The sequence below is a fragment of the Protopterus annectens genome, chromosome 8.part0 (assembly GCF_019279795.1).
Source record: "Protopterus annectens isolate FY-2018-M chromosome 8.part0, PAN1.0, whole genome shotgun sequence".
NCBI lineage: Eukaryota > Metazoa > Chordata > Ceratodontiformes > Protopteridae > Protopterus > Protopterus annectens.
In genome coordinates this window covers 100,651,259-100,675,443 of record NC_056741.1, presented here as the reverse complement: position 1 = coordinate 100,675,443, position 24,185 = coordinate 100,651,259, and positions in this window count along the sequence as shown.

The window sequence follows — 24,185 nt, the reverse complement described above, 5'->3', positions numbered from 1 at the left end:
TTCTCTGATACATAAATGGGATAATATGAGGAGTAACATCACTGATTAATGACATACATGTGAGTGTCAGACCTCCAAACCAGCAGTGAATGTATGGTCACACAATTCCTTCCAAGCTTACAGTGGATATAAGTGTGCACAATCCCATTAACATGTCATGTTCTTGTAATATACAAGATGAGACCGTAATAATGCATCCAAATATGTTACCCACCTTTCATGTGACATATGACCTGAGCAATCCAACTGACAAACATGTGCTACATGTAAAAATATAATGACTGCAATATGTATGATATGGCGATTGCATAAGTGTGCACACCCTTAAAATTATGCATTGTTGAAGCACCTTGTAAGTGGCTTACAGCATTCACTCTTCTTGTGAACGTGTCTATCAGCATGGCACATCCTGATTTGGCATTATTTGGCCACTCTTCCATGTAAAGGTCACCCAAGTCTGTCAGATTGCAATGGCAGCTCATGTGCACAGCCCTCGTCAGGTCACACCGGGGGTTTTCTATCTGTTGCAGGACCAGGATCTGGCTGAACCAATCCATAACCATGCATGTGTTCAGGTGAAGCCATTCTTAGGTAGCTTTGGATGTATGCTTCAGTTCTTTGTCATGTTGAAGGCTGACACACCTCCCCATCCTCAGTGTTCTGGCAGATGCCTACAGGCCCTGTTCTGGCTTTGGAACAGCATCCCCACAGCAGGCCGCTGCCACCAGTCTGATTCAACATGGGGATGTAGGTCTTCAGGTTATGAGAGGTGTTGCTTATCACCGCACATACGTTTTGATATTGTAGCAGTAATGTCAGTCCATAGTCTCATTACACCATAACACCTTTACACACCTGCCTTTGGGAGATGTGATGCGCTGTATTGCATTTTGTATCCACCCCTGGATATTTTTTTGTGTGGGGAAATGCTTCCATCTTCTGCCCCTACCCCATAGGTCAGACGTATGCAGAATATGAGAAAGTGTTCTCAGAGGTAGTGCACAACACCAGTACTAGCAAGAGATTCCTGAAACTCCCTTAGTGTTGCTGTATATCCCCTGGCAACATCCCCGACCAGGTTTTGACATATGTTGTCATAATTTCTGGAGGAATATCAGGTTCTTTTTAACAGCACTGTTGTCCCATATTCAATTCACCTTTTGACAACTGTCTCCACTATGTTCCATGGCATATGCAATGCTATGATGATGTTGTTCTGCCCTACCTTTGACTGATACCTTTCAAATATGAGATCCCTTTGCTGCTTTGTAAGCTGTCTGCAAACCATGGCTGTTGCTGTTGAAGGCAACTGAGCTCATGTCATGATTATCCCACTTGGACAGCAGACTGTCATTTGGTGATACTCAGAGTGCCTTTACATGATGGCAGGTGTGTACCCAAGCAGACTGTATGCTGTCAGTACATCACAAGCTCATGGCAATAACATATTAGTTGAAGGGTGTGCACACATATGCATCCAGCTTATTGTGAGGTTTATATACACCATATTTGGTGGTCAATAGATTGGTTAGTTTTACAGATGAATTGTTCATGTCATAGGTCACATTGAAGTTTAGGAGAGGTGTGGATTGACATATTGTGTTCTCAAGTTGTATATATATCACAAACACCTAGCATCTTAACAGGAGTGAGTACTCTGTTTATATCCACTATATGACAGTAATGTTTTACATGTCCCTACCTTAGGCCATTTGTCCACCCATTTTGTTGGTCTCTGTCCAGAGGTCTTGCACTGACAGGGTGTGAGGTATGCTACAGGGATGGTACATTCTCATCAGATAGGCCCCTGTGGTGACCACTGTGATGCAATGCAGTTAACCCCAACACAAGTAAACATGCACATAAAGCAATATGGCAATGACTGACAGTTGCGTGCATGGTACATAGCATGGCCTTCACATATCTGGGGTATTGGCAAGCCACACCAGAACAATTGTATACTCACCAGCTGCAGGCTGCTGCCCCACATGCAGACCGGAGGGACTTAGGTAGTTGGGAGATGGAAGTATTGTCAGCAGACCCACATGTGGCATTGGCACAGGATGGATGCAGCATGTCTGCACATTTACAGTACAACCCCCAATACTACAATATTTGCTGTCCTTCACCATAGATGGACACATCTGTGCATTAGAAAGCTCCATCTACAGCTAAAATCTGACCTGACACATGTACGTAGATACACTACTATTACAAGTATGTCTGCAACACTAGTCTAGTAATCTACACTGGGGCCTTATCTGCACACTCCTCATCCACTGTCTGGGTGCACCCACCTCCAGTATGTGGGGGGGGTCTGTACTCTGATTGTGGTCCCCAAGGTACCCGAGGAGCTGCCCCGTGGGTATCAGTGGGGCTGCAAGGCCAGGCCCACACCTGTGGCTGTGTGGTCCATGGCCACTGCAGCAGCACTTTGCCAGGCCTGTCATATGAGGTAACTTTTACAATGCTGTACAAGCACGCAGGCTGACATGGTTTAACCTGTGGACAAAGTTGTCAAACAGGCCGGTCCTCTCCTGCAGATGTTGCTGGCTCCAGCCAAACATTATGGCATGGTTCTGTAGTATGGCTTCTATGACTATATTTGTCTCAGCCACTGATAAAGTTGACTTTTGCTGATGCGACATTTCACCTGGAAGACATAAAAAGGGAGACTCATCACAAGACCTCATACATTTATCAACAGTATGTACAGAACCTACATTGAATAGCAGTAGCCACCACTCACACCCATACCACACCCTGTACTGTATCAGCACTGTATCTGCTTGAATTGCACTGCTGGTCTTAAAGTGCCATACCCCCCCCAATGAAGGGTAGTTAATTTCCTACTCCTGTACTCCTCATTCATGTCTGTGTCGAGGGATAACATTAAACATCTCCATGCGGATGGGGTGTGGATGGTGCCAAGGTGTGGTGTGACTACATTGTGTAATGGATCTGGGAGCAGATGCCTGAGTTTATGTAGGATGTAGACAGGGATGTTATCAGGTGCCATGGATACTATTATTTGTTGCCTTTCAGTAGGAAATATGTATCTTCTCACTGGTGATGAGGGGAGGGATTTGGGTGCTGTGCATATACAGCTATAGTGCTGCTGAGCCAGGAGATAATGTTTGCCCTAAACCTATATGCAGCAGGTTGCCTATAGCTATGTTGTGTGTGTGTGTGTGTGTATGTGGTCTGATTAGCCACCATTACAGGGTGAGTTGGTTTGTTGCCTCAGAGATTGTAGACATATGTGAAGATGGCCTTGTGATTGGCCTTGGAGGATGTGTCCAATATGTACTCATAGTTAGCCTCACAGTACACAACCTGTGACCTGATATGCTTGATCAGACAAAGGCTGACTTGATGCCAAGTTGGTGCATGCTTCTGATTTGCCCTGTGTGGCCAATATAGAGACCAAGTCTGTGGTTTGTGTATTGCTGCTGTCCACCACAGGCATTCAGCCTACATTGGGGGGTTGATGTCCTGTCTGGTATTGATGAGGCCATAAAGCTATGCAGGTGCCCAATTAGTATTGTGTTGTGGGCATGGACACAGCTGCTAGTTCCAACATATGGGATGCCCCTCATGTAGGCCTTACCCATTTCCCTTGCCTGTGCGGGGGACATTGTGGAGGTGTGGGGGCTACAGCTTCACAGACAGTAGGTGGAAATACCTCACAGGACAGGACATTTTGAGAAAGCCCAACAATGTGGGGGACAATGCTCCAGAAATTGGTACAGATTGTATGTCATTACTGCTGTTATACACATGGGGAGGTTGCTGCATTCACAGGGTTTGTCTGGACATGCATTTACTGAGTGACTTGACATCTGACAGTGATATGCCTCTGATATAACTTTCAACTGGCATGTTGTCCACTGACTGGCCAGATGTGTGCCTATTATGCTTGGTCTGTTCCTCAAACAACATCTGTTTTTGTGGGGTTGGTGGGATAATGTGACAATTGTAGTCAGTAAGTGTTGTAATCCATTGGTGTTCCAGACATCATATCCTTCAGGGATGTGATGTTACAACAATACATGTAACAACAGCTACTGTTTCAGTTTGTAACATCAGTATGTGTGATATGTCCTTCTTTCCAGCCCCCTGTCCCACAAGTATGCCATGCATTGTTCACATGTTCTGCATTATGAGGTGCAGAGGTATGGTATATCAGTGATTACCAACTGAACTCCAGTTATCATGCCAATTACCTGGCAGACACCTGGCCATGATATGCAGTGGTGGCCACGGTCGTGGGTCCACACCCCGGTAATTCTGTGAACATCTGCACATATGACAGGTATGTCTCTCTGGCCATTGTGAATAGACTGCCATGATTGTGTAGCAGTGTTGCGTGTTTATGTTTTTTGGGCTGAGTAGTGAGAGTAGCAGCTGTGAGTGCCATACATCCTTTACCTATCTGACTCTGCATGCTGCTAAAGCTGCTGGTGGTCTATCATGTCCATATACTTGTAGGGGCTGACTGTGAAATGTCTTGTAACACTTCAGGATTCCCAGTACACTGTGAATTGGGGTGGTATATGTAGGGGTAATGTGTGAGTGGCAAACAGTATGTGGTTCCTCACTCAGTATTATAATTTTGCGTTCAGTTTGCTTACTGGTATGTCACTGTGACTGTGGTGCACTTGTTTGGGGGTTTGTACTTTCGCACTAGTGTCAGTTTTCCACTAGTGTTACAGCCCTATAGTGCCTGTTATATTTGCTAATGCATGTGTACAGCCCCAGAGTTGGACCTGTGTGATGTTATGTCAGTCTGATTGCAGTCTGGACATTGTTTGGTAGCTCAGTGTAGCATATGTAATGTTGTGTTATGTCCACATATTCATAGGATCTGCATTTGTGTGGCCAATATCCTTGGTCTATTCCTCATAACTGTTATGTATGCATGACACATCAATGGGATGATGTGGGGATTGAGGTCAGTAACTAATGAGAAGAAATTGAGTCCTGTAACTGTGATATTTCAGTTGATATATGTTAGGACATACAGTGTTACTAGTTGAATGTTCTCAGCTTATCTACTGACGTATTTTGAACATGTCCATATTTTCAGGCCTTTGTCCCCCCAATTTGTCAGGCTTGATCCCCATTCATTGGACAAAGGAGTTCTGAGCATACCTCTGCACTGCCAGATTTTTCACAGGATTTCTGGATGTTTGGACCACACTTTGGTTCAGTTCCACAATTTATTTCTATTTGTCTGGCAAATAACAGTGGTGATCCAAGGATTTATGTAAGTAAATAAATGACATGACATTTCAGTTTCCATCATCATATCCTTAGGTAATTGTCTGCTTAAACACACACTGTTGCTGTAACATGTCTTCATTTGTAACAGCAATTTATGAAATATGTCCGTATATTTGGCCCATCCCCCTCTTTTACAGTCTTTGTACAGGTTCCTTGTACTAACAGATTGAGAGGGATGGTTCTGAGATTTAACTGCATTACATGTTTTATATATATCTATATCTATATCTATATCTATATATATATATATATATATATATATATATATATATAGAGACACTATATAATCCCGAAATTATGAAATATCGAATTTCAGAAACCCGAAATTATAAAGCCGAAAGCTCAAAATCCCAAAATACCAGAAGCGTGAATTTCAAAATCTTGAAGTCTGGAGATGTTGAATTAGCACTTGTGGTGTTGTGCTGTCGAATGGATAGCTGAAGATTCTGGTAAGTATTTATTTTTAAGGGTTTTGGTTAGTGGCTTTACTGTGTGCCAGTGTGTTTTTTTACTGTAATGTGTGCGCGCAAGGGGCATGTAGCTTGTATGGTGGTATTTTTGTGTGTTTGTCTGTGTAGTGCAACCTTGGAGTTAGTATTTTTAAGTAGGGGGTGTGGGAATGCAGCCCCCACAATGCAGGTGCAGGGGGGCTTGCCCCCTGCTTGTATGTAGTGTAGGTTTGTGTGTTTGTATGTAGGGGAAGGTGTATGTATGTATGTGTATGTGTGTGGTGTATGGTTAATGTAGGAGTTACGGTTTTGAAATTTGAGCTTCTGGGGTTTTGGGATTTTAAGGTTTCAGCTTTATGATCTCGAGATTCTGAAATTTTATATTTCAGGATTTCGGGATTATAAAGTGGGCCTCTATACATATATATATATATATATATATATATATATATATATATATATATATATATATATATATATTTTATTTTCCTTCTTTTATATTTTTATATATGTATATCTATATTATGACTGTGTGTTTTCATATATATGTTTCATCAGACATATATATATATATATATATATATATATATATATATATATATGTATGTGTGTGTGTGTGTGTGTGTGTGTGTGTGTGTGTGTGTGTATATGTTTATAGGGGTCTATATTATATTAGCGAAAATCCTTTTAAGCGAATGCGAAAACACCATGTATTGCATGAACTGCGATTATGCTGAACGTACTAAACCGCGAAATTCAAAAAGTCGAAGTGTCATGGTTGGCCCATCTGCAGTACAGCTCTGTAAGGTAAGTGTGCGATAGTTATGGACCTTAGGGTTAGGGTGCGGGTTAAGCTAAGTGCATAGATAGGTAATGTATGTAAGGTTTACTGTAGGGTTAGAATTAGGGTTTTGTTAAATGTATGTGTGTGGATTATTTGTTTTGTTTTGGTATATCGCTGTAGAGTAAGTGTGTGATAGTTACTGACCTTAAGGTCAGGGTGCGGGTTAAGGTAAGTGCATAGATAGTAATGTATGTAAGGTTTAGTGTAGGGTTAGAAGTAGGGTTTTGGTGCTTTACTTTAAGGTTAGAAGTAGGGTTTTGGTTAGTATATGTATATGTATGTGGTTTATTTATTTTGTTTGGGTAGGCAGTATGTAGTGGGAGGTGGAGTTAGCTGACTTTGAGGATTCGACTTTTTGTATTTTGCAGTTTAGTACGTTCGGCATATTCGCAGTTTGTGCAATACGTGTCGGTGTTTTCGCATTCGCTTAAAGACATTTTCGCTATTATAATATAGACCCTGTTTATAGGCAACACATTAAAGGTTCCACAAAGCTTTCTCCCTAATGTTGTATGCCTCTATTGGATAATATGTTTGAAAAAGCAACATTAACTTTTACAGCTCAGCCGGTGTGGTGGTACATTCCTCTGTCTGTAGTGTTCAGGGTCATGTGCTCAACATTTGGGACTTCTGTTTTTTTTTTTTTTTTTTATTAATGTTATATGACCTGATTGCAGGATATGTTCGTTAAAGCACAACTAACTGTGGTAGTTTAGATGGTGTAGGGGTATGGTGCTGTGATTGTAAGGGGCCAGCATTCTGGGTTTGAGACTTGGCAGGGCTGACTATTTTGTTGCTGGGCAGAACAAGGTCTCATGGATACAGGCTGATTATGGCACTTTTATGTATATTATCCTTATAATGTTATATTTAAGCAATAACCCAGGACTGGGTGTGGGTAATGCTAGATTTACTCACAGTTGGTGCTTTTTGGTCATGAAGGCAAAGCCTGAGTGTCCAAGCAATGCCAACCATGGGTAAATCCAGCATTGCCCACAGCCAGCCATTGGTTATTGCTATTATACAATGGCATTATTTAAGAAAAACAATACTTACCTTTCTTATATAATGTCATTGTATCATGCCTCTGTGCTGCCCTTCCATGGTTTTCCAGTATCCTGGGGCATTTCTGATGTACTGCACATGCATAAGGGACGTGTTTCCGCACTTATGCAGTACATCAGTGTTATACAGAGGTACCAACAGGGATAGGGAGATCTCCATTGCTTTTTTTAACATATCTCAGTATGTTATATGAGTTGAAGAACTCGTATAACAGTGAAATATATTAAAAAAGCAACAGTGATCTTCCTTTCTCTGTTGGAAGGAGGATCTCCATTCCTTTTTTTTTTTATGATATCTTTCTATGTTATATGCGTTCTTCAACTCGTAACACATAGCGAGATATGTTAAAAAAAGCAACATGCATCTTCAATTCTCCATTGCTGTCTCTGCAGACAAGAAGAAATAAAAAACAGGAGATATACAAATGGAAAATGTCCAGGCAACCAGACCTTTTCCCATTAGTATACGCTCAGATTTACAATGGGCACTCTGTTTGGGTTGACCAATTAGCATACTAATTTTTGTATGTTAATGGCCAGTCATTGTATCATATAAAATAAATATTTACATACACATTACAATTTTACATTTACTTTCTGTGACATCCCCCTATGTGCTTTCATTACATTATATTCTTGCTTGACTATACTGTATGGGCAAGCGTGTTTATATGGGGGTTTCACATCTTTTCTACACTGACATCTTGCTTTTGGAACTACTACACTACCCTGGTTGAAAAAAATAGTTGCTGCATAATTTAAGTTTACTAAAATAATTTTAACACTACTTTCACATGAGGAAATAAGTTGTTTGTTTTGGGACTTGAACCATGAATGCCTAGATGTAAAGCTGCACCTCTAACCACTACAGTCTGTTGGCTTGGAAAGTTCACCTATTGATTTTCATTTAGCTCCTATGGAATGTTTAAGCTGTACTGTACAAACCCACTTAGCTACACTTAAACATTCCTTAGGACATTAAAACAAGGTTATATTATTATTTTTGATGTAATATAGGTGTGTATTGTGGTGTTCTGACAACTACTTGGGACTGTATTTGTGACATAATGGCAATGATTGGCTTTCAGGATTTTGTGCATGTTTCATAGGTTCATAGATTCATACTAGGCTATCTGCCCTAGGGCATTTATAAGCCTAGCCAGAGTGTGTGTGGCTTTCACCACCCCTTAGGATGAGAATACTATACCCATTAGTTTGCTGTGCCTCTGTCCAGCAGTGATACAGAGATGATTCCCGGGGTAAACCTACGATCTCCCATCCACTTGTCAAGATTTCTCTTGAATAGAGTCAGTGAGGGGCTCTGCCTCACATGGACTGGGATTCTGTTCCATAGTGTAGGGAGTCTCTGGGTGATGAATCTGTCCCTCCAGCATGTCCTATTTATATCCGTGTTGAGGTTTAAGTCTCTTGCTCTCGTGGCTCTGGTGGATTTGGATTTTTTGAGGTGGAGCATGTCCATTAATTCCGGGTTGGACATGGCCTTGTATGTCAGGAACAGATCACCTCTGAGCAGACGGTATGCGACTGAATAGAGCTGGAGTTTCTTCAGTCGGGCAGCGTATGACATATGTTTGAGCCCCTTTATCCTTTTGGTGAGGAACTTTTGGGGTCTTTCCAACTGCTGCAGGTGTCGGGTGCTACATTCCGAATGGGGCGTTGTACTCAATCATTGGTCTGATAAGTGAAGAGTACAGGGGTACAATGACCTCTCCTGATCTGGATGTGAATCCCTTCATGATCAGGTGGGCAATGTAGAAGGTCTTCCTAACCACTTTGGCAATGGAGTGTCAAAGAGGTTACTGTCAACTTGGGTCCCCAGGTCCCTGATAACTTCTTCCATGTTTAATGGATTACCACCTATGTGGTAATTAGGGGTTACCTTGTTTTTCCCAAAGGGTATGACTATACATTTTTTGGCATTTAGCTTAAGGCCATGGCTCTGGCACCACTTATCCATTTCTATGAGACCTCTCTGGAGGATGTCTGTGTCTGATGGAGTGTCAATTATGGTGCCCAGTTTGCAGCCATCTGCAGATTTTGTCAGCCACAATCCCCCTATGTTTGCCTGCACTTCAGAAAAATAAATGTCGAACAAGAGGGGGCCCAGGACTGAGCCCTGTGGGACACAACTCGTGACCGGCTTAGAGTCTGATATGGCACCAGCAACTCTAACCCTGTGGGTTCTGTCCTTGAGCCAGTTTGCAACCCATCTTGTGACATGGATTTACATCTAAGCTGGTGAGCTTTTCTATGATGCCCGAGTGGGGTATTGTGTCGACGCTTTTGCTAGGTCAAGGTAGGCTGTGTGAACTGCCTTACCCTCATCAATGGCCTTAGTGACTGTTTTGAAAAAGTCAACCAAGTTCAAGAGGCAGGATCTGCCCTTGACAAAGCCAAATTGGGTAGGATCCAGTGTCTGTAGGTCCCCAATGTCTTTATTTATGAGTTCCATTATGATCCTCTCCATAGCTTTGCAGACAAGGCTCATCAAGCTTATGGGGCGTAATTTCAGGGTCCATAGAAGCACCACCTTTGTGGAGTGGGACCACAGTTGCCGTCGCCATTCTTTGGCAGTATCCTGTAGTAAGGCTAAGATTAAACAGCAGCCTTATGTATGGGTTTAGTTCCTCATTGAGTTCGTGTAGCACACAGCCGGGGACACCGTCCGGTCCCATTGATGCTGTTTTTTTGCTTTAGAGAGAGCAGCTCTCACCTGGGCATCTGAGATGTTTGGGAGGCTAGACACTGGTGGGATAGATATTTCTCCTTTTGGGAGGGGGGTGAAATTTGCACTGAACCTGTCTGCCAGTATGTTGGCAATGTCTGTGGGTTCAGTGATTTTTGTATAATTTTGGACTAATTCTGAGCATATCTGGGAGTTTCCACCCAGGTTTCTAACATAGCTAAAGAAGGCCTTATGATTGTCTTTTGTGTCTTTAGCGATTTTTCTCTCAAAGTTGGCCTTGGACTGCCAGAAAATATAGAAGGTAATGACATTACATCTTTTTTAAATACTTGGCTTCCCAAAACTTTAGATCTGTCAGAGGCATTTTCTTTTGGTATTGAAAGAGCCCATAGGTCTTTATCTAATTCTAATACAAATAAAAAGTATCCTAGATCAGTTATTGTAAGATTTTTATCATCTTATGACAAGGAGATGGTATTAAAATCTGCATGGGCTAAAGCACCTATAAAAATTAATGAAGCAACAGTTTGCTTTGACAATGACTATTCTTCTCTGGTAATATCAAAAAGAAAGGTCTTTTTACCATTAATAAGAGAGCTTAAGAAAGCACAGTTCAAAACTCATCTTTTATTTCCTTCCAAGCTAAAAATCTTTTTACCGGATGGCCCTAGAATTTTTGAAGACTTGGACTCTGCTTTGCTGCACATTAAAAAAAATAAAATACTAGATAAAATAGAGGATATGGAATGGGCAAGTCCTTCGTTAAAGAGAATGGCAACAGGAACTTCTTGGAAGACATCAGAGAAACAAAAAAGACTAAAAAACAAATGACATGTTTTATATTTCTTTGAACTCTTTAATTACTGTTACTACATTTACAAGAAAACCACAAATATTTTAATGGTTTGTTCAAAGTTATTTCAATATGCAAGAATTGCATTTTGTTTTATAAATAATCAAACTTCCTGAGGAGCAAATAACCTGATATGAATCAACTTATTTCTCTTTTGTGACAAAAAGACCTAAGGTTAGTAATTTGTACATTTCCTTTCTCTTCTTGTTTTAAATAATGGCATTCTCTTTAAACTAAACATCTAGAGAGGGGTGGGGGAGAGCAGGGAGATGGGAAGGATGAAAAGAAGGAAATAAGGGGAAAAATAATCTATTATCTCTTTAAAATTATTTATGCTGTTTAAATGTTACTGCTATTTATTACACTATGACTAAATTGCTTAAATATATATCAAATGATATGTCATGATATAACTGCAGTTGATTAGAACTAAAAGTGTCTGAAAGTAATATGTTTCAGGTTTTACTTTATTAAAACAAACAGCAAGTAAATATCTTTGTAGCTACCGTTTTTTCTCTCTCTCTCTCTCTCTCTCTCTTACTTATAGGGTAATAAAGTTCTATTAATAATGATATGTGTATGTAACAAACTCTGAATGAGAACATTAAATGGGACATATAAAAATAAGTTATGTTTATGTTAAACAATTGAAGGCTTGGTTTCACTGCCATAGAGACTGCAATGACTTGTGAAGTGCTTCGAGAAGGTTTTACACTGCATAGATCCATTTGTACTACAAAATGAATGTCTGTCACTTACTTTTATTAAAATTCCTGCCAGAATGTTATGGGAGACAGTTTGGGTGTGGGTATCCTCGTGAATAGTGTCCTCGAGTCGTTTTTAAAGCTTCAACATCAAGAAAACATGCTGAGAAGCTGAAAGCAGCCATTTTGAACTTTGACCCCTGATTTCACACAGACTCATCGCAAATTCAAGAAGTAAACTGTTTCAGGAAGTAGAACTGCTGTAAATGCGGTATTGTGATGAAAAACTAAATTTATGACAACAAAATGTGAGTTTTTCTTTATAATAATTTACTTATTTAAGATGTAACTTATAAAATATAAAAGTTATAATGATTTTAAATGACTTAATATGCCATAGTAAACAAATGAGATAATTAAGAAGGCATAGAAGGTAAAACTCATGCACAAATGTTTTTGAAAGCTTATATGACTGCTGCACCTTAAAACATATAGATGCATATGATTTAAAGATATGTAATGTTATAATGCATCTGCCTTGACTAAAAGACAAGTATGTGCATTATTATGATTATATTTCAGAAGAAAATGTCATGTGATACATTCTAAAGCTGCAGTGCAGATATATAGGATACAGATGGCTTTCATCACAATGATTTATGTATAACCAGGGATCAATATTGCTGTGTAGTATGTTCTTTTAACTTATATATTGTGAATATTCATTTTATTTATATGATAAGAATGAGTATAAGAAGGAAGCTTTTAGTGCATGTAATTTAAAGTTTAAAAACTACTAACAGTACTGCTTTGACAGAAAATGGGTATACCCTAATGTAAGTAATGTCTGAGTCATGATAGCTTGAGATAACAAATGTTATTGAATTCAACTGAGCATAAACATATAATATGAACTTATTATTACAAATTTTTATTAAACTACCATATGGGTATTCCTCCTTTTTTTTTTTTTTTTTTCTTTCTCTCTCTCTCTCTCACTCTCTTTCTTCTCAGCTCTCACTTTCAAGATTGTTAGAATGCTATTATGATTATATGATTATGAATTTGTTATATAGAATAGATGTACTTAGCAATATTAGTTGATTATAAATGTTTTATATGATTATATGAAGCTGTTATATAAATTATTTAAGCTTTGCTATAATAGATAATCAAATTAAATGAGGTTAACTTTAGTTAATAATAGTTAGTATTGAAGTAATTTGGTGGCAGCTGGAGTACTGCTGCTTAGGATATGGGGATAACTTGAGTGGTATTTGCTACTCAAAGTTGGAGTTTTTAACTCCAGGTTGGATGCATTGTTTTATCCAAACAATATTTTCACCTGATTATTATCATGTGTATATAGTTTTGACATCCACATTACATTTTATAAACTCATTGTCACTACAAACAAGAGTTAGAATTAAACAAAATTCCATAAGATTTTCATTAAATACAGTTGTAATTAATAGAATACCTAAAGGAGGAGACATAATACTACTTATTTTAGTAAATGTTACTCTGATTATGAGTTTTATATGTTTATAACAGTTAAATGGCAACTTTAAAAGGAATTTCTTTAAACATTAATGGACTGAATAACCCATGTAAAAGGGCAAGTTTAATGAGATATATTAATCTACATAGAGCCAATTTAATATTCCTTCAAGAAACACATCTCCTAAAAAAGATATAGATAAATTAGCCACTAATAAATATACAGTCTTGGCTAGCTCAGAGCACACACAGAAAAAAAGAGGAGTGGCTATCTTATGGAACAAAAATATGCCCATACCTAAAACTATTAAGTCTTATAAAGATGATAAAGGAATGTTCTGTACGGTCACAATACAGATTAATGGGAAAATATATACATTAATTAATGTATACTGGATTCCAGGAATTGGCACTAATACAGTGAAACACCATCTCAATAAGATTATATAATTCTCTATAGGAGATATTATTTTAGCAGGAGATTATAACTGTATTCTGCATGAAAAAGACACTATTACTATAGGAAAAAGGAAAATCACATCTAATGCAAAACATTTAAAGGATTTCATTAACTTATATCATTTGAATGATATTAATAATCAGGCAGATTCTAAATCATTACCATACACTTTTTTTCTAATATACATAAAACTTATTCAAGAATAGATAGAGTCTTTATTTCTAACCAACTGGTAACAGACTTAATTAATTCTAAGATCATTTCATGTCCTATATCAGATCATAATTCAATTGTCTTTGAATTTATGGTAAATAGTACTTATAATGTTCAGATTAAAAGAATACCAGCATACTTAACTCAACTAAAGGATTATAAAGATTATATACTTACAGAGGTGCAACATTTCTTAGACTTAAACACTACACCTGACGTCTCCATTATTTACATTTGGGATGCTCTAAAAATCATATTTATATGGACAAAGTTTCAGATGGTATAATAATAAAAGGAAATCTTGGGACAAAGAATTAATAGACATTCAAAACAAGTTAGACTCATATAAACATAATAATAAAGAAAATATTATGGACAAAAAAGTAATTGAGGAAATAAATAAATTAAATGAGAAATACAAAGAAATTTTAAATCACAAAGTCAAAATAACATTAGAGAAATATAAATTTTTGTCTTACTCAATAAGTCCCAAATATTTACATAAACTTAAAAATAAAACAAAAAGGCTGAATAAACAAAATCACATCAAAGAAATTTTCTCTCCAAGGAAAAAGAAGAATGTTTCTAGTTTACCAGAAATATTAGATGAATTTAGAAATCACTTTCATAACATTAATCATAATAACATTAATATGGATTCTAAAGACAAAATAAAGAACTTTATAGTTACAAACATGAACAAAAAACTTAATAAACAACAGACTAAATTAATAGATAAAAAAATTTCATATACAGAGGTTATCACACAAATAAATAAACTTAAATCAAACAAAGCACCAGGTAATGATGGTATTATTCCAGAGATTTATAAAATTCTTCCTAAGAGTACTTACTCATTAATACATAAGGTTTTCATTTCAGCTCAAAATGAGTTATCAACTCCCTCATCCTGGCAATACACATTTATTTCACCAATTTTGAAACCTAATAAAGACCCAACCAGATGCATTTCATATTGACCTATTTCATTACTTAATGTTGACTATAAAATGTTCATGAATATATTTGCTGACAGATTAAAGACAATTATTCCAGGTATAATAGATATAGATCAGACAGGCTTTATTATAAATATAAATACTTTTGATAATATAAGCAGAACCTTAACGCTAATTGATTATGCAAACAGAAAAAAGAAAGACTTGACACTTATTAGTCTTGATATAGGCTCAGCATTTGACTCAGTAAGTTGGGACTATTTGTTTATTTTATTGAAATGTACAAATTTCTCTGATGCATTTGTGAATTTAATTGAACATCTATATAAAGGAGCATTGGCTTACATTAAAATAGGAACATATGTCTCACAAAAAATACCCATATTAAAAGGTACAAAACAAGGATGTCCACTTTCACCATTATTATTTACTTTAATAATGGAGCCTTGGGCTAATTTGATTAGAAACAGCAATGATATAGAAGGATTTGATATAGATGAAAATACAATATCTAAAATCCAACTTTTTGCAGATGATGTTCTAATTACATCAACAGGAACAAATTCTTCTATGCGCTCATTATTTGACAAGATGACAGATTTCAAGAATATTTCTGGTCCGGTATTTAATGAAGAAAAAACTAAAATATTACCAATATATACACGGAATAATGTTCTCAATAATGATTTTCTCAAATATATACCCAATTCAGGTCAAATAACTTACTTAGGCATAATATTAACTAAAGATATAAAATCCATTATACATAATAATTATAGTAATTGTCTTCATAATATACAAAATCTTTTCAATAGCTGGAACAATATGTTTTTTACCATGGAAGAAAGACTCACAATTATTAAAATGATAATATTCCCCAAGATATTATACATAATACAATCAATAATACTCCCACCTACAAAACAATTATTAAGAAATTGAATTCACAAATGTTAAATTTCTTATGGGCACCTAATAGACCTAGGATTGCATTAAAAAAACATACTAATAGTTGGTCTCAAGGGGACATATCATTTCCAGACTTTAATTTATATGCTATCTCTTCTATTATAAAAGTTATAACATTGCTAATAGATCAGTCATATGTTGCAAAATGGAAGGAATATTGGGAACTAATTAGCATGCACTTCACGAAAATATCATTAGTACACAAAAATATTATTGTAAATAATCCCATGTTATGGTTACTAAAAGAGTTTTGTACCTCATCTATTACACCAAAATATATAGCTAGTTACCCATTAAATATTATTATTAGATATCGTAATTTTATATTTATGCATCCTAAGTATAAGGAATGGAATTTTATCTTATTTCCTATAATGTATACACAAGGTATTCTTTTATCATTCACCCCTGAAAGAATTCTTCTAGTTACAGAGAATGATTTAAAGTATTGGTATCAGTTGCTGTCTGACAATAAAGCAAAAAAATTAGACTTCTTAAAGCAAGAATTTGATTTGAGAGAAACATGTTGGTTAGAGATTCAGACTTTTAGGCAACATCTTATTAATAAACTTGATTTAATGTCTTTAACAGTTAAATAATCTGTCCCAATTCTGATTGATTACTTGATATTAAATTTACAACATAGGGTTTCTGATAAAGGTAAGCTCTCACACATACATAAAATTATTAGAGATGAAACACATTACAGTTCAGATACTTACTGGAATTATTTCATTTCCATTAATGGTGAATCACCAAAACAACAAGATAAACAATATATACTGGAATCTGCTTATAAAACTACTTCTTCTATTAATTGGAGACTTTTTACCTGGAAATTTTTACATAGATCTTTCTATACACCCTTAATGATGAATAAAATAAACAATAAAGACAACATATGTAAGAGATGTAATGTAGAAATAAATGCCGATTGGGCTCATATGTTTTATGACTGTATAAAATTGAAGGAATATTGGATGTTAATCAATGATTTTTGCAGGCTCTTTTCACAGATAATTTTACAGTCTCTAAATCACTTATATTATTTAACACCCCTGTTCCTAAATGTGTTAAAAAAGTTAAGCTTCCCTTATTATGGTCTATTCTAGCAGTGGCTAGAAAAATAATAACCAGAAATTGGGTTTCAGATACTCCTCCTTCATTTAATGAATTTAAAAATGTTATGATTGAAGTATGTCATATGGAACTAATGACAATAAAGTCAAGAACCATTAGGAAAACATCTTACTGTAATATATGGGATACTTTACAAAATTTGTTAAAACAGTCTTAGTTTCATTAGTAAGATGTTACAGTTTAATTAATTGATTTGATTTGCAGTGGATGTCTTTGTAAATACTTTGGTTGTTTTATCAAATGTTATAATTGTTTATATATTAACTGCTTGTATAAGATTGTTATAATATTTATTTTGTATGTTAAAAATAATAAACTTGTTTTTAAAAAAAAAAGTTGGCCTTGGATGATTTTATGAGTGATCGTAGTTTTTTGCTAGTATTGATCAGAGATGCCTTCCCTTTTAGGGATTTTGCTCTGTCATGTAGTAGCTTTCTCCTCTCGTTGTAGAGTTTGTTTATGGCTGGGGTCCACCAGACCGGGCGCCTGCCTTTGGTGGAAAGGGTCTTGATTTTATTAGGGATTGCTTGATCCATACATTCTTGGAGGTGCTCGTAGAAGGCATTTGTAAGGGTTTCAGCAGTGTGGGTTGTGGTTTCCACTGGCTCGGGGGCCTTGAAGGATACCACTCCAGTCTTAAGAAGTGTGAAGTTTGCTTTTGAGAAGTTCTTCACTGTGGTCTTTTTTGCTGGGGTTGCTGATGCATCACATGTTCTCTATGGATTTTCTTGTTTTTGTGGGGCCGCGCTTTTGCTTATTTACATTTACGGGATTTCTCCCCTGTTATGTGTTTCTACCTCTCAACCTCTTAAAATAAGAAATCTGGACATAGCCATAAATAAATATGGGACAAAGGCCTAAAAACTGGGACAATTTTAAAATATTGCTCTTGTCAACTTAGAAAGTTGATAGAATAACAGGGTCTTTGCATTGGCATGAATTTTCTGAAGGGTATAAAGTCTGAGACTCAAATGTCTCTCATAATTTTCCAACTTTGGACTTTATTGATTTTCCACTAATTTGCCAGAAAACCATACTTTTATGGAGAGTGGACAAAAGATATGAGGTTAACATCTGGCAGTCTGTGAAAATCTGTATGGTTGATGGGTATGTGCATACAATTGCAGACATTTCCTCCTTCTGCAGGATGCAGAAGTGCCATACGGTACTTTAGCAATACTGAAGTTGTGACACACCCCCTGTATCGGTTTCCTCTTGTCATTTTTTATTTCATTGTCCATGGATACTGACATGATCTACTTTACATTTCAGTGTCTGTGGACACTGAGATACTGGCATAAAGAGCTAAGCTCTAATATTATGCCAGTATAGCTTAGAAAGTGCTGTATGGCACTTTCTGAGTGCAGGGGGTGTGTTTAGTGTCTGTAAACTGTTCAGACATGCCCTCTGTGCTCGTACACAGATTGGGTCCGTGTAGGTGTTCCAGCAGCACACCTTCATGAATATACAAGTCATTCTGCTGTGCTGCACGGACATGATCCATTCCATGTAAGAATAGTTTATTCTTGCATGGAACTTTATTGCATCCTGGATCATGGGTTTATGTATAAAACTGTTTAATTGTGATTAAACAGTTTTTATACATGAATTCATGGTCCTAGTATACATTTTTAATTTGTATTTTGTCGTATTGGTCTACCAGGTTTGTGACCAGGTTACGTCTATCAAATAACACAGGTAAAAGCAAACATCGATTATTTCTGTTAATGCTCATTAAAATTGTTCCTCTAAACTCGAACTATGGTAAACATAGCTTATCTATTGTGTATCCATTGTGTACTTCAATGTTTTTACACCTTGTGCTACATACAGTTGGGTCACAGATGCAATTTGTACTGTCATTTTCATCCAAGGTCCTGACCACTGTGTCACTAAGTGTGATTGTGCTTCTTAAGGCAACTAACATTAATTTTAATTTTTAAGCATTTGACCATGGCTGGTTTAAGCTGTGTACTGCACACATGTTAATACGAGAAAAAAATGTTAAACACATGTTAAATAATTACACAGCTTTGGACTTGAGCTATCAGAATAATGAAATTACAAAACACAGAGTGAGTTATCTCTCTGCCACAGACACAACTTTGCAACAACAATTAAATCATGAGAATGCATGCAACTCCCATTTGCTCTACAGTATTAACAGGACATGCACTTGTACATTCTCATTTGGTTGTATGTGTGTCTTACATAATTAGTACAATGAGTGATCACTCAACCATTTATGAGTAAGTCTGCACAAATGCAGTTTTGTCTTCTCTTTGTATTGTGTTCATTCTTCCCTTATCTGTGCTGTAATGCAGTCTATAGTGCATTTTGTATCAGTTTCCTTTAAATGTATGATAAAAATAAATAGTTTTCAGCAAAGGCAGGAAAGTTTTGATATTAGAGGACAAAATGATAAATGTGTGGTGTTTTCTTTCATTTGAAGCTTGGTGAAGTAAATTCCAAACTTTGGAAGTGTATCTTGACTGACACAGCCACTGAGGTGAATGCTGCTTGAATTGCTGTTGTGTTTTCCTTCTCTTTTACACTAATCATTCACAGTTGCAAGCCATTAGCACTTAACAATGGTGTAGAGCCTACACTCTATTTACATCTGATACACAAAGTCAAAAGTTTGGTATTCAGCAATTCTAATGAGTTCAGGCCTCATTTATATCTTCAGAGTGCTCAGAGGGCTGAATCTACACTATAGAAATGTCATGGTTTAGCTAGGAAACTTCAAGGTCAGGAGACTTGTGTATTTGGACAAAACAGAAGAATGGTATTCCTTTGAAGGAGATTTATCAGTAGAGAAGTCTTATAATGTCTCTAAGTTATGCTTGTATTATTTAAGTACATTCAACATTTTTAAAAATGTTACACATGTATTTATATACCTAGCAGAAATGAAACTTTTATTTATATACACTTCTTGTGCTTTGCTGTTAGCATAGGCATTTCTGACAGGCAAGTTATACTTTCAGCAAAACTATTATTTTTAAAGTTTGATTTTACAATATTTTGTTATTGCAGAGGAATATAATGTACTTGTCACTGACACTGGTGTTATGCTTCTGTGATGGCCCTGGGCAACCTCCAAGGGAGTGGCAGCACAGTGAGAAGTGACTGGCATTCATAAATTGACTTTTCTTTTGTAAATGTGTACACATCCTGATAATTGTGTGGAAAGCATTTATACAATTAATTATGTGGTATTGCTTGGTTTGTATGAACCTTCATTTGTTTGTTGTTTTGAGGATGGTGGAGCCACCTATCATTCTGTGTTCCAAGAACAAAAGTTGTGTTTCAAATACTTTTTTGTTTAAAATGTGTAGGCATCCTGATATTTCAGTGGGAAATATAATACATTACTTATGTGGTATTCCTTGCTTTGTGCAAACCTTGGTTTGTGTGTGAGGGGAAGCTGGGACAACACATATCCTTCAAACCCACCTGATGGGTGGATTTAGCATAATGATGGGTGGGTCTGACATAATGGTTAAGGTGTTTACATAACAGACACAAGGTTCCAGGTTTGAGTCTGTCCTCAGGTTATTGGCTAGGCTTAAAATTTCCCTTCAGCTTAGTTAGCCGAGCATGAACCTATGAACTTAACTTTAGTAAATGAAAAGTGTGTTTCCAGTGCTTAATAGGTTCATAGGTTCATAGGTAGATACTAGGCTATCTGCCCTAGGGCATTTATAAGCCTAGTCAGAGTGTATTTGGCTTCTGCCTCCATATTTGATTAGCCTACTGTGCCTCTGTAAAGTAGGTCACAGAAGGTACCCTTTTAAAATTAGTTTACTGTGCCTCTGTCTAGCAGGGACACAGAAGAGATCCCAGGGGTGAATTTGTGATTTCCCATCCACGCGTCCAGATTTCACTTGAAGAGGGTCAGCGAGGGGCTGTGTCTAACATGAATTGGGATTCTATTCCAGAGTGAGGGGAGCCTCTGGGAAATTAATCAGTCCCTCCAGCATGTCCTATTTATTTTTGTGCTGAGGTTTAAATCCCTGGAGTGTGTAGTTCTAAGGGACTTGGATATTTTGAGGTGGAGCATGTCCATTAATTCTGGGTTTGACATGGCTTTGTACGTCAGGCATAGATCACCTCTGAGTAGGCGGTAAGCAACTGAGTAGAGCTGGAGTTTCTTTAGTCGAGCTGCATAGGACATCTGTTTGTAGCCCATGATCCTCTTGGTGAGGTACTTTTGGGGTCTCTCCAGTTGCTGCAGGTGTCGGGTAAGGTACATCCCAAAAGGGGCATTGTATTCAATTATGGGCCTGATGAGTGATGGGTAGAGGGGCACAATGACCTCTCTTGATCTAGATGGGAACCCTTTCATGATAAGGTGGGCTATGTAGAAGGTCTTTCTAACCACTTTGGCAACGTGATTATCAAAGGAGAGATTACTATCTACGTTAGTTCCCAAATCTCTAATTACTTCTTCCGTACTTAATGGATTACCACCTATGTGGTAATTTGTGGGCACCTTGTTTTTCCCAAAGGGGATGACTATGCACTTTTTAGCATTTAGCTTGAGGCCGTGGCTCTGGCAACAAGCATCCGTCTCTGTGAGACCCTTTTGGAGGATGTTTGTATCAGCTGGAGATTCGATTATGGCCCCCAGTTTGCAGTCATCTGCAAACTTTGTCAGCTATAATCCCCCTGTATTAGCCTGAACCTCAGAGACGTATATACCGAACAAGAGAGGTCCCAGAACTAAGCCTTGTGGGATGCCACTTGTAACTGGTTTGGATTCGCACATGTCACCTGCGATTCTGACCATGTGGGTTCTATCTCTGAGCCAGTTTGCAACCCATCTTGTGATATAGGGGTTGATATTTAAGCTGGTAAGCTTATTTATGATGCCCGAGTGGGGTATTGTGTCGAAGGCTTTTGCGAGGTCCAGGTAGGCTGTGTGGACTACCTTGCCCTCATCAATGGCTTTGGTAACTGTTTCAAAGAAATCAACTAGGTTTAAGAGGCAAGCTCTGCCCTTAACAAAGCCAAATTGGGTAGGGTCCAGTGTCTGGAGGCTCCCAATGTCTTTGTTTATAAGTTCCATGATAATACGCTCCATAGCTTTACAGACCAGACTAGTCAGGTTTATGGGGCGATAGTTCCCGGGGTCCATTGTGGCACCACCTTTTGTGGAATGGGACCACTATAGCTGTACGCCATTCTTTGGGTACATATCCTGTAGTAAGGCTAAGTTTGAACAGTGACTTAATGTGAGGGTTCAGTTCTTCTTGGAGCTCATGTAAGACACAGCCTGGGAGACCGTCTGGTCCCATAGATGCTGTGTTTTTTGCTTTTGAGAGGGCAGCTTTTACCTGTGCATCTTCAGGAAGGTTACATTCAATTGGGATAGGGATTTTCTCCTTTGGGGGGGAAGGGGTCAAGAAGTTTGCGCTGAATCTGTCTGCCAGGATGTTGGCTATATCTGTAGGTTTGGTATATTTTGTACTGTTATGCAACAATTCAGAGCATATCTGGGAGTTTCCACCCATATTCCTGACATAACTAAAGAAGGCCTTGTGATTATCTTTAGTGTCTAGGGCAATTTTTCTTTCAAAACTAGCCTTTGATGATTTTATGAGGGATCGAAGTTTCTTGCTAATACTGATCAGAGATGCCATCCCTTTTTGGTATTTTGTTCTCTCATGTAGTAGCTTCGTCCTTCTGTTGTATAGCTTATTTATGGCTGTGGTCCAACAGACAGGTCTCCTGTTTTTGGAGGAGTGAGTCTTGGTTTTATTTGGGATAGCACGATCCATGCATTCTTGCAGGTGCTCATAGAATGCATTTGTAAAGGATTCTGCAGATTGGGCTGTATTATCCTCTAGCCCGGGGGCTTTGAAGGATTCTACCTCAGTCTTGAGAAGTGCAAGGTTGGCTTTTGAGAAATTCTTTACAGTGATTTCCTTGGCTGGGGGTGGGGACGGGATATGGATGTCCAGGGAAATTTGTTTATGGTCTGATCTTACCAATGAGGGGTTTACCTCTGGTGTGGAACATAGAGTCCCTATGTTGGTGATGACCAGGTCCAATATGTTGTTCCCTGTTGTGGGAGTGGTGACCAGATGTTCCATCGCGTTAGAGTTTATAAATTCAAGGAACCGTTGGGCGAGGGTGTTTGGGCTTGAGTAGTGTTCTTGGTTAATGTTTGGGTAGTTGAAGTCACCCAATAACATAGTGTTTGGAGAGACCTTCATATTTTCCAGTGTTTTCAGGAATGCCAAGTGGGGTTCCTGTAATAGGGAAGGTGTTCTGTAGCAGGCTACAAACTGAAAGGCAGTTTTGCCGGCTGTTAGTTGCACATGGATGGTTTCCGATGCTTCGTGCAATGCCACTAATCTGGAGGTGTAGGTATCTTTGATGAATATAGATACTCCCCCTCCTTTTGTGCTTCGGTCCGAGTTTTGGGGTCGAAACACATGGTATGAGTTTTAACCTGGTAGTGCTGGGGTGCTCTCAGGAGCCTTGAACCAGGTTTCTGTTACTGCACATACATCGATTTTCTCCATACTGAGGAGAGCCTCGAGTGAGTGCATCTTGAGGTTTAGACTTCTGGCATTGAGTAGCATTACCTTTAGTTTTTTATCCTTGGGCTGTCTATGGAGGTGGGTTTGTCCTTTGAGCCTTGCCTAAAAAAGGCACTATGGGGGTGGCAAGAGTATTGGCCAGTATATGAAAGCCTAAGGGTGACAGGTGCAAACCATCCCTAGCGAAGCAACGTGGCTCGTCGAGCATGTCATCCCAGGCTGACAGACACTGGATCCCCTTTGAATGACACCAATACTTTAGCCAATTGAAACTGATCATTTTGTCTTTATACTGTGGCATCATTCTTGGTGAGGGCAAGATGCTACTCAAGGTCAGGGTCATACCAGCCTGGGCTACATGGTCAGAGAGCTCCTCTATGTCTCTTTTCATGTAGTCCAGGGAGGTATGTCTCAGGTCATTCCCACCAGCATGGACAATTACGGAGTCATACTTGTACTTGCTTTGGAGTGGCCTGAGTGCTT